We start from the raw sequence: 13339 nt of genomic DNA, 5'->3' as shown, positions 1-13339 counted from the left end.
AGGAATCTATCTTCCCATGAACTCTTATCATCTATTCTTCATCATCACTGGTACACCAAATAGGAAAAAAATCCAGAGCAGATGTCTGCCAATCCAGTTTTCAAGTTCATGTCTGTTGTAGCAGTGAGCAGGCCTCTCTTCTTACCAATCACCTTTTTATAACCTGAAGAAAGGAAAGTTACCGACTGACACCAGGGAGAATGTCTTTACATTCCATTCTCAGAATCCACAGGGCTCTGGGATTTGAGACTATCAAATTAGTGTCAATTTGAGGCATTTCTGAGAAAAAGAAGAAAAAAATTGGAGATTACCTGAATTCATCTTCCATGTGGCCCATTGCTAACATCCAATCATAGTGCCTGTCAGTCACGAAGAAGGGCATTATATTTCAATGACTGGATATCTCTTTAATTATAGAAATGAATAATCCAGCTCCCCCAGCCCTCTCCTTAACAGTGCAGCCTGTAAAGTGAAAGGTTTGAACTTAAAGGATTAACACAAACAGAATTTGAAGCAATTTCTATTACTAGTTTCTTTTCCTATTGTCTGAGCACAATATTTCCTTACTGACAGAGGAAGTGAATGAGGTCTGGAAACACTTTTTCTAAGCTGCAGTGGCATTTAATGGCATTCACTTCCCCTTCTCAGGCTTTGTGGTTGTGAGCAGCATCATAAATTGATGATCTTTTCTTTAAAGATGTGTATCATTAATCTTCCCAAACTATAAAGAATATGGAAAACATTCAGGGTTTTGAGCAATCCTAAAGTATTATGCACTGTTATAATGTTCTCTTTGAGTCAAAGAAACATTTTATGTAATCTTTTTGTTGATCATTTGCTAAATTATTTAGTGATAATTTTGGATAGACATATACCCAGAATATTTAGATTCAAGGAAATTGAGTTTTATACTTTTTATAGTTTAGTTTCTCCCTGGTGAAGGTACAATGCTTCACCCAGTGTTTTGCACTTAAAATTACTCAATTAATTGATTGATCATTACCGCATTGTCATGCTGACTTTCCTGATATTATGGTCTTGCATCATTTAGTAATATATTAAGCACCTACTATGCACATGCACTGTGAAGAATACAAAGGTCAATCATGCTCAGTCACTTTCCTTAAAGAAAGTAATGGCTAATAATGGAAATAAATAAAAAGAGTAGTAACTGTAGAGAGGCAAAAATAACATCCTCTGGTAGTTCAGAAGCATGAGAAATAAATACCTTTAGATAAAATCAGGAGAGGTTTCCTAGTTGATGTGGCCCTTGGAAGGTAGATACAATTTAAACAGGTAAAAAAGCCAGGGAGGGACATTTTGAGAAAGGAGAATAGAGTGAGAAGATTTACTATGACACAAGACTTGTATATTGTGTAAGGACAAAGCGGGAAGTGTTTGCCAGTGGAAGTTGTGCATATACTTTGGAGAGTTTTGAATAAGGAGTTGGTAGGACTTTGACTTTTTACCTACATGGACAAATGGTTTCGGAACAGGGAAGGAATGTGCTTAGAAATATTTTAATATTATTTTAATTGCTATCTTTATGCTTTTAGAGGACTACAATTTGCAGTCAGCTTCCAGGAATGAGTATTTTTAACTAAGATATAATCTACATCTAAGTAAATATTTATCTTGGTGAATAATACATGATTTAGAATATCAAAAAATATTATATTACACATTACTGTATTTATATATAATAAAGAATAATTTTCAAATTATATATACACACATATATGTATATATATATATATATAAAATAAATATTTCCTGTCTGCAAGAATGGAGGTTAAATACTCAAGATACACCTTCCAAATGAAGTACAAGAATGATGGCTTCTTATAAAGCTCAAATATATATATGTATATATGTATACATATATACACACACACACACATTTCTTTCTATTTTCACACTTTGTCAGCTGAACTATTCAGTTCACTTTGACTATGAGGGATCAGAAAACATTGAGTAGTATATATTTAAATATATATAAGGGAGAAACATCTTCAGAATATACTCCAATAAAAAATATTTCTATTTAGCTACATTAATCCAAAAATCTCATGAACTTTTCTCTGAGCTTTTGAAAAATTTAACAGAAATTTAGAGAATAGCATTGTGAGGAACTGTACATTTTTTGTATTACAAAAGAATCAAATCAAGTAGAAGACTGAAGGAAATCCTTGTCTTTCCACTGCAGAGCTGAAATTTCCTTCACACCTTATTAAACTACCCAAAATCTTTATAAGGATGTGTACCTTCATTTTGAAGGTAGGCAAATGCAATTGAGAAGCAGAAAGGATGTTAACTCTATGGGGCACAGGTCACTTTACTCCATGCTTTTTCCTAAAACTAAAGTCCAAGATATTCTAAGTCCAATCAATATTATTATTATATAATAATAAGGCTGACCTTTACGGTTAGCAGAGCCTTTCACACTAATAAACCCACTTTTTTCCTGATGAATCAAGCCCCTTTTTGGCTTGAAATGTATTAATAATCTGTAGGCAATTAGTCTGGCTGATACTTCTAAAAGTGTGTGATTTTTAAGAAGTCACTCTTCTAGATAGATTGACCAAAAAAGGCAAGGAATGTTTATTTAGCTCCTAAGCATTTTATTTTATTTCAGGTAGTATCTTCTCCCTTAGTCAAATAAATGATTGCAAGGAAGATGAGTTTATCATATGCAACTACCCCTCAAACAATACCTTATGTAATTGGGAGAAACATGAAGGAAATGGATCACAAACAGTATTTTATATATAAGGAAATTCCTCAACTAATTTGAGTCATCTAGGATATGATTGCATATTTCTAAAAAAGGAGTTTATTCACCTTAATTATAGGTATTTAGGAGTTATGTCTGCACTCTGGATAGTTATATCCACTAAATGCTCAGATGAGAATGTGTAAAGCTCCCAGAATTTGGAAGGATTAGGCAGACTGTCAATTCAAGCAGAGAATTTGATCTAAATTCTAAAAGATTAAATGTTGAAAACTGACAGGAAGGCTAATGTTTTCATTATTACATGGTTATTCTCTAGCATGGAAGATACACCTTTTACAGATTATAAAAACATTCCAAAGACATTCCATTAAGGTAGTCAGAGCAAAATAGCTCTGCCAGCATTTACTTTATATAAAAGAAAACAAACAAAAAACATTATGTATGATAAATATTTTCTACACTTTCTCTGACATTATTTTATGGAATTTAGGCCTATAAGATAAAAATTTCCAAGAAAATTTTAGAACTTGGCTGACAAGCTTAATTATATGTAAGTAAATTACAGAGCATAAATTATTACCTGTATATTACTTTCAGAGAGATGGTCAAAGCTCTTAAAAGAGGCAAAAATAAAGCACTAATTCTTCCCACATCATAAATGAATAGAAAAACCATTCAATATAATTCCTGTTTCCAATTTAGCTGAAAGAAAGAATCCCAAAGTGATTCAATTAATGGAATAAATTAACCTAACAGACAACAGTCAGCAATGGGACTGTGGGTGTCTCTGGACTCTATTTGATAGAAATGGATACCAACAAGCTAGGATTAGAGTAGCTCTCTAAAACCCCATATCCCCCAAATATTTCACATAGACCTGACAGTCTGAAATTCCTCTATGTGAAATTGGCTTCCTTTGCCTCTCTTAACACAAATTTTCTATTAAAATCACAATGCAACTTATAAAAGAGTTATATTAAGTGAACCTGTGTTGTGCCCATAATAACAGAATTTGAGGTAAAGGAGATTTTTATTAAAAATGAAAAATGTAAAATGATTATGAGCCCTGCAAATGAAATCAGGACTGTGTCAGAGTAAACTGAATATAAGAGGGAAACTGAGGAGACCTTGTATATGGAAACGCTGTTGATTGTGCCGGGAGATATAATAAACTCAAATGTCTTCAGAAGCTATTAAAATAATAGTATGTGACTTACAGGGTTATATGACAACAGGGAGTGGTTACGTGGGAATGGAGAAGGAATGCCTTCCCAACCTCAAAGAATTAAAAACCTGTTTCTTACATGGTGGGCTAATCAGACACAATAGATCAACACTAGACTTTGACAAAGTATTATCCCTAAACTTACCGTTTTGAAGTTGCAGTGATTTCACTGATGTCAAAATGAAAACCCTTGTTCAGTTCTGAGATATCATCCAAGTCATCTTAGGAACTGACAGGATCATGTAATATTAAAGGATTCCAGTACCATTTGACCTTGCACAGTCTATTTCTACTCCCTAAGCCTTCCTCTCTTCATCAAGGTGAGGATAAAAGTAGTACCAAATGAGGAGGTAACGAAATCAGGTATACAGAGACTAGTACAGAGTAACTACTCAAAAAGTTAGCTACTGGCTGCTCCTTCATTGTTCTTGGAAAAATGCATGAATAAATTTTTATATGAACTCTCATCCAGATAATCAAAACTTGACTGACTTCTAAAAACTCATTTCATTCTGAAGGTTATACATTGTTAAATTGTCTACAGCAAAATACAGAAGGAAAAAAGTACATGGCAGGTCACCGACACCTCTGCTCTGGAAGGCATTTATTGGGAGTATTGGCCACTAGCTCAAGAGGTTCCTGAACAGAGTTCATGATTCTCAAAGCCTCATTTCTGCAGGCCATTAGTTAGTTAGAGTGGGTTCACCTGACATTTGTTTTATCTATGTTTCCTTTAAACAAGAGGAAAGTTCTATTTTCTTTTAAATATTAAGACCCAATAGATATACTGTATGCATGAGAAGTACAATGTGGTAGGAAAAAAACAACCCCAAAATTATTAATCAATTGTGTGTGTGTGGTATGTGTTTAATAATGTATTTATTTATTGTCGTATACTTCTAATCATTGCAATTCAGCAGTGTAAACAAACATAATTTTTTAGATCCTGACATATTTCCCAGTGACAAACCTCCTAGACAAAATCTTTCATTTATATATACATACTATCATTGGTTTTACAATCCTCTACAAGGCTTATGGTTCACAGAGTCAGTTTTCCTTTGTGTTACCTTTGTGGGGTGGAGTAAGATACATAGGCTTGCGAGGAAATCATACCTGAAGAGGGTTACAGAAATATGTTCAACTTTTTTTTCAGATATAAGTTGTGATAATATTTGCATTTTGGGTCACCTTATCTTTTAAATCAGGTAGAGCACCTTTCTGAAGGGGGGTCCCAATGGGTCTATTTTCCTCATATAATTGGATCTCCAGAAACTAGTTAAAATTAATTCATTCACTCAATCAATGCATATTTATGTAACTACTTTAGGCCAGACATTATACACAATATAGAAACTAGGAATACATGGACTTAGTTAAGGATGACACCATGCACACAAAAATAGTCTACAATTGCAATTGTTTGATACATGCTCTGAACAAGATATGCAGAAAAAACAAATGGACAAAGATTTCCCATTAAGATGGTGCCTGAGCTGAATCTTAAAGGATGAATGTAGTGTGAAGGTGAAAGTTTAGGAATGCTGTTTAAAATAATAAAAATAAGAAGTCCAGCTCTGTACCTTTCAGACAAATGGAAAGATTGCACTTTCATGCCCACTTTGAAGTTAGACATAGTCATGGACCTGTATTAGTTAATGAAATATAAGTAAACTTAATGTGTATTTATTACTTCCAGACAGTGATTTAAGAACTAGTGAGTGATTAACTGTACTAAATGGTTATCTGTGAGGCCATAATGAGTAGAGCCACACTAGATGACTGAGTTGGCATGTACCTTTTGTTGTGTCCAGCTAATAAAAAAATAATAATAAAGGAGGATGGAGACTGGATGTGAGATATTGGTATTTGGAAGAGAGGGTTAAAGAGGCAGAAGAGAACTTGGTAATGGTAGTGGGGAACATGTAACAGTAGGAGGCTGGAGAGGCAGGTAAGACAAGACCACAAAGGACATTATCTTGCTAAGGACTCTTGGACTACTGACATATCTTAATCAGGGGAGTGGCGCCATCAGTTTTGTATTTTAGCAAAATGATTCTGACAAAAGAGCAGGAGATGAATTGAAGACAGATTTTGAGTCAAGGATGCTGTCACAAGCCAGGTAAAAATGATAATCTTCTGAACTAAGGCAGTTGTGATGGCAATTAATAAGAAGGGATAGATGAAATAAATTTGATTTTCTGATTGATTTTATACAAGGAGAGAATGTAGAAAATGAAGTTACCCAGGATAGCTTCAGTTTCTGAATCAGGTGGTTGGGGAAAATGTAATGCCTATTTCACAGATGTTGCAAATAGTTGAGGAGAACCACTTCAGAGAGAAGATAAGTTTTAAAATGCTGTGTTTGAGGAGAATTTGGGCATCCAGAATAAATAGGATGCACATACAGGTCTGCAGCTCAGAATCTAGGTTGGGGTAAATTTTGTGAATCTGTTACTGGAATGTGGATAAAGATGAAATTTCCTACCAAAGAAAAGTGGTTCAAGTGCAGAAACCTGGGATAGGTACTTTAGTATTTTAAGAAAAAATATATATATATATACCCAGAAGTTGGGTATAACAACTTCCCCTTTTGATTTTTCTTAGCAAAATAAACTTCTTATTGAAACATCAATAAAAATAACAAAATTTATAATCTTGAAGGCCATGGAAGCAAAATACAAAAGGAAATAGTAATATAAGAAAATAAATTCTAGGCATATTTAGATTCATAATTATTTTATATTATTCAGTCTTTTTATTAAGTATTGATTAATTATATAAAAATATTTTGAAACTGCATGTTAGGCAATGCTCTAGTTTCTAGATATAGACTAGTGAGATGAATAAAATAATGATCGTGGCCTTTATTAAGCATATATTCTGATGGGTGCACAGTGAGCGTAGAAAAGAGAAGACAGAGGCACTGTGGTCATACAAATAAACAGAGTATCATCACTATGAAAGGTCATCTTCAGGTGACTCAAGTTTTATCTATGACTAAGCTGAGCTCTGTCCTATTCCTCAACAGGCCCTTTGACACCCGGTAGTAGTTAGGAATAGGGAAAGTTATTCAAGAAGTAAGTTGCTATACTAGTTGAGATGTTTCAGTCCCAAACTCACACAGGTTGTCAAGAAAATAAACTTTTACCATTGGCATCCCTTTGTATTTGTAGTCATAACAATGGGTTGAACGGGTACAAAATTGTGTGTGTGCAACTAAATTGTCTGATATCAGTTGAAATACCTTCTGTCAGTGGCTAATGACAACTGAAAAAGGGAGTATCCCACTCACACCTCATAATTACATTAAAAAAATAACTATTGATATGTGACTCACCTTACCATAAAATACACCAGGTACACAATTAAGTGTACCCCCAAAAAATGGTTTCAGTATATTCACAAAGTTTTGCAACGATTATTACTACTTTTAGAATGTTTTCTCCCCCCTAAATAAAACACTCAAATCCATTAACAATCACTTCCCATTCTTCCTCCCCTTTCCTCGCTACCCCCTGTACCTGGCAACCACTAATCTACTTTCTGCCTCTACGGATTTGCCTATTATTGGCATTTCATGCTGTATTTATTGTTTTATGACTGGCTTCTTTCACTTAATCATATGGTTTCAAGTAACATCCAGGTTACATATGCTATTAGTTTATTTCTTTCTATTGGCAAGTAATTTTCCACTTTATGGATATGGCCCTTTGTTTACCCATTCATCAGTTGGTGAACATTTGTGTGTTTTCTTCCCCACTTTGGGGATATTATGAATAATGTTGAAATTAACATTTCTGCATGAGTTTTTGTGTGGACATATGTTTTCATTTTTCTTGGGTATACTGCTGGAATGTAATAATAACTCTTGTTTAACCATCTGAGAAACTGACAGACTGTTTTATAAAGTGGCTGCACCATTTCACACTTCAACCAGCAATATGTGAAGGTTTCGGTTTCTCCACAACATTGCCAATGCTTGTTACCTTTTTGATTTTAGCTGTCCTTGTGGATGTGAAGTGGTATATCTTTGTGGTTTTGATTTACACTTCTTTGATGGCTAATGATGTTGATCATCTTTCCATATGATTATTTGCCATGTGTACATGTTTTTTGGAGAAATCTCTCTTTAAATCATTTGCCCATTTTTCAAATCGGGTTATTTATCTTTTAATTGCTGAGCTAGGTGTGTTCCTAATAGATTCTGGAGTTACCAAATATACGATTTTTTTTCCAGTTTTATGCGCTATCCTTTTCACTTTCTTGATGTTCTTTGAAACTCAAAAGACTTTAATTTTGATAAGTACAGTTTATTTTCTTCTTTTGTTGTTTGTACTTTTGGATTCATACATAAGAAGTCATTGCCTAATATAAGATCACATTTACTCTTCTGTTTTCTCCTAGAAGTTTTATAAGTTTCATTTTTAAATTTAGATCATCGATCCATCATTTTGAGATCTGTGTATAGGTCCTATGGTAGGGGTACAGCTTATTCTTTTGCTTGTGAGTATCAAGTTGTCCTAGTATTATTTGTAAAAATACAAAATAAAAAGCAAAAACTATCATTTCCCCATTGTTTCCTTGGCATCCTTGTCAAAATTCAATTCGAGGGTTTATTTCTGGACTCTTGGTCCACTGACCTTCATGTCTATACATATGCCACATGAAAGAACTTCTACTTCTTTTCTCAAATCCCAATTATTTTATTCTGTTTGATGCTGTCATAAAATAAATTATTTTTAATTCATTTCTGGATTGTTAATTGCCTGTACATAAAAATACACTTGAGTTCTTACGTTGGTTTTGCTGAACTTGCTTTTTGGTGCAAATAACAATTTAATGGATTCCTTAGGATTTTCTATAAGAAAGAACATACTATCTGAAACTTCTTCCTTTCTGATCTGGATGCCTTTTATTTTTCTTTCTTAATTGGCCTTGACAGAACGTTCTGTATGATATTTCTTCTGAACAAAATGGAGAGAGCAAATATCTTTGTCTTGTTCTTAATCTTTGGTGGAAAGCATTCAGTCTCTCAACACTAACTAGAATGTTGACTATTTTTTTTCATAGATGCCCTTTCTTAGGTTCAAATTCCCCTCTACTCATTTGTTGAGAGTTGCTATCATAAAAGGGTAGTTTATTTTTTCAATGCTTTTTCTAAAACTATGTGGATTATGTGGTTTATGTTTTTTATTCTATTGACATAGTGCATTACATTGATTTTTCAGAAGTTAAACCAACCTTGTATTCATGGGATAAATTCTAATTGTTCATAGGGTATAACCATTTTTTTTTTTGAACAGTGGAGCAAGGCTTTAATAACAGTCTTGTAAGACCAGATGTCTGGTGAGCAGGGGTATAACCATTTTTATATTTGCTGAATTCAGTTTGCTATTTTCTTCAGGACTTCTGCATCTATATTCAAAATTTGAAAAGAATTTGATATATATATATATATATATCAGTGAGATTATATACATGTAGTGAGATGATGTATAATATTTCTTAATAATATATTAAGCCAAGCTAATATATATCTTCTTCTCAAAGTTACTTTTTTATGTGATGAATGCACTTGACTTCTACTCTCTTACCAAATTTTCAGTATTGAATACAGTATTATTAACCATAGTTTTCATGCAGTACCTTAGATCTCTAGACGTACACATCCTACCTAATTGCAAGTTTGTAACCCTAGATTAACATCTTCCCATTTCTCCCAACTTCCTACCCCTGGTAATGGTCATTTTACTCTCTGCTTCTATATATTCAACTTTTGTAGATTCTACATATAAGTGAGGTTATACAACTTTTTTCTGTGTATGGCTAATTTTAAATTTTAAAATATGTAGGAAAAAGCTATCTTTTGTCATAGGTTTGTTTTTCTTTACCTTAATATATTTCTACCAGTGATTCTGTAAAATTTATATTGTTTGTTATATGTGGTGCATTGACTGTATGCCTTGAAAATAAAGATTATTACAAAATTTAAACCTTTGTAACAAAGTAAAACAAGTATTTACTGATAGAAAATTTTAGTTCCTCCCCTGAGGAAATTCTCTCATTCTCATTTAAGACAGCATAAGATATTAAATTATAAATAAATGTTACTGTTCATTATTATGACCAATGAAACTAAGAAACAATATAGATTTGATAACTGGAAAGATGGGAGCAATAAATAAAACATCCTTGTTGTTGTAATATATTCACTTAGCAGTGAATTCATCCATTCTGATCAAAAGGCCATAATTAAGTAACCTAAGCTTATATAGTTCACTTTTCTGGAAACACCTAATTTCAGCTGTTTCCTTATTGTAATAACAAGCTAATTAAAAACTAAGAAACTTATGCTAAAGGATATTATGGAGTGCCCAATGGCTTTATTTCTCACTGTTTATTTGACTATACTTATCAGAGTCAAGAAATACATTTATTTCTATCCAGATAGCATGACATTTTTAAGTTGATTTAATTCTTTCCCCAGATTCTGTCTGATCTTTTTATCTTTGAAAACAAAAGCAGCCAAGAAATAGTGTAAAATCAGCCCAAGGCATTAAGCACACTTAAGTTTGCATCTGACCCTCATAGTGATAAATTAGTGGAAGATAAATTACCAGTAGAAGCATCTAGATTTGAATTCTGTGCTCCTATCAGTAGAATGCTTCTATACAGGGTGGCTGAGATAGGTGAATCAAGTAGGGTACATATAATAGCTAATGTATAGGTGCTCAACATTATCCATTTTTCCTTAATAAAAATTATTTGTGAATATAAAAGGGAAAAACCTGACTTTATTTGACAGACCACCCTGATTGATTTGTGAAATTTATTAAAAAATTGTATTTTAAAATGTAAGATCCCTAATTTCCATTAAGTCATTCAGCCAGTCAGTCATTTGTTCATGTATTTATTAAAAAACAAATATCTACCCAATTGCCACTAAAGGACCAAAAATTGAGGAAGTAACAGCAAAGAAAAGGGAGATGGTTGCTGCTCTCAAGAAGCTTTATTGTAGTGGGAACACCTGAAAAATGACAACCAAACCTCCCTCAAATTGTTAAAAGCTAAAACAACTACAGATTAATATAAGCACATAAGAAAGCACATAGAATTATAGGAGGTAACTGCAGGAGGGTCTTCAGGGAGTGCAGACATAGAAGGTCTCCCTGGGGAGATGACAGTTGAGTCAAGACCTGAAGAATAGGAGCTGGTGAAACTATTCCTAGGCTTAGGGAAGAGGGAGCGCAACTCCCCCAAACTGGGGGAAAACTTGGCTTATGCAAAAACCAGAAAGGATGTCAGAGGCATCGGAGCCTAACAATCAGGGAAGCGATGTGAAAAGGAATTGGTATTGGGCAGGAACCAGATTAAACAGGGTCTTATAGCCAAAGGAGCTTGGATTTTGTCCTAAGTGCAGGGAGAAAGCAGTGGTGTGACTTGATCTGATTTATGTTCTGTATAGATGATTCTGGCTGCTCTGTTGAGAACGGATTGGGAAAGGCCAAATATGCATATGTAGAGATATACCCACACACCCCACATGCTGCCTCAAGAGGACTGTGAGAAATGGAAAAAGGACATGAGGCCAAGTTCCTGTCATATGGTGGCAGAGAAGCTTGTGACCTAATCTGAGCCCTCCAAGGGTCTTTGATCACCAGATGGTGGAGAGACCACCTTTCCTATCCATGCTGCCTGCTTGGTCTCTGCACAGCAGCTGCCCAGAGCCTGTAACAGCATGTGGTACTGCACAAAGGATGGGACCAAGATAGCAATGCCAGTTCGCCATACCCTAGAGACAGCCCCCTCAATGTGAGCACTTTCATATGCAAGATATAGTTTCATATTCAGTATGTGAGATAGTCCCAGGAAGAATACTCACATGAAATAGACATTGTATAGGAATAATTCACTTTTACTACCATGGATGTTTATTTTGTGTAAATATTACTCAATTGCTAGGTCAGATGTCTTGTTCTCATTTGTATTTGGTACATTCCATTAGTACTGGGTTTCTTGTGTACACGGGTGTTGTCTCTGAAGGATTCTAAGCCTTGGAAGTCTGTTGATCACTAAAAATTGAATCAATTGATCCTTAACAGCAATCTTTTACCTCCCTGCAGCATTGTTTAATTAACACACTACAGGGTTTCAGAGCTAGAGTTTTATTGTCAAATTGTGCTTCCAAAGGAATCGTAACAAAGTAGGAAGCCAAGAGTGGAATGAATTTAGCCTTTAAGATGCAAAGTTTTGGTATGCTGTAATAATGTTAGTGAAGGACAACTACAATACAGTAATTAGTGCAAGCCTTCTATTTTGAATTTATCATTTTGAATGATAGCAATAGAAAACAACAAGAACAACATTAGGGAAAATTAATGGAAAAAATGACGATTCAATTACAGGAAAAGTACTTTTTATTATATGGATTGAAACTATATAAAGAAGCTGTTGGACATTTTGTTTTATTTTGTTGTAAAGAAAGAGCACAGAATTGTTGATCCTGCCAAAACCCACTCATTTATTTAATGGTTGCCAAATACAGCCCTTGATCAATATTCTGCTAGAGATCTGAGAGTTACAGTTATGCCAAGGTTGTTTGGGAACATTTGATGTCTTTCCCATATGTTGTTAGAAGGCAAACCTAGAACACATAATGTAAAAGCCAGGCTGGAAAATGAGCTCTGGGATCTGTTTTTTTCTTAAGTTTTCAAATAACGGCTACTAATTTCTATCTATCTTTGTTGACTGAGAGTGGTGGAGGGAATGGTATAAATTTAAGAAGCCAGGCTAACAGCTGCAGCCCACCTTAGAAACTTCCTATGTTTCTAAAACAAACAACAATCCTTAAAATACAGCACTTGGAGAGATCTAATGTAAAATGGTCTCATTTCCTGGAGGATTTTAGGCCATATTGTTGGCTCACCACAGAAGTGTCATAATGTAGTCTAGCTAACTCCAGAGGGAGTGGGTCTGAACAGGATGAGGAATTGGACCTTCTTCTCTCGTGGATGATCTTCCCTGATCAGGGCGAACTTGCTGGTGTCGGAGTGAGTGATTACTCATATTCCCTCGAGTTTTGCCTGGCTTTGCTTATGGAAGCTTTTATTGTTATTAATATTTAACATTGACTGAAGGCCAACAGTACTCTAGGTGATGAATACAACATTGAACTAGTTCTGGTCTTTGTCCAGCTGGATAATTTCCAATTATACAACTAGGAAATAGGACTTGCTCTACATAAATATAGGGATAAATAGGACGATGTGGGGGAAAAACAAGTAGTCACTAATATTCATTGACCTATGACAAATTCCAGGTGAACTCTTACTGTACTTTAAGAAAAACTGGTTAATTTTTTAAGGGGAAGATTTAAT

Source organism: Manis javanica, chromosome 1 (genome assembly GCF_040802235.1).
Source record: "Manis javanica isolate MJ-LG chromosome 1, MJ_LKY, whole genome shotgun sequence".
NCBI lineage: Eukaryota > Metazoa > Chordata > Mammalia > Pholidota > Manidae > Manis > Manis javanica.
The sequence above is the reverse complement of the archived record's forward strand: the minus strand, read 5'-3'. Positions refer to the sequence as shown.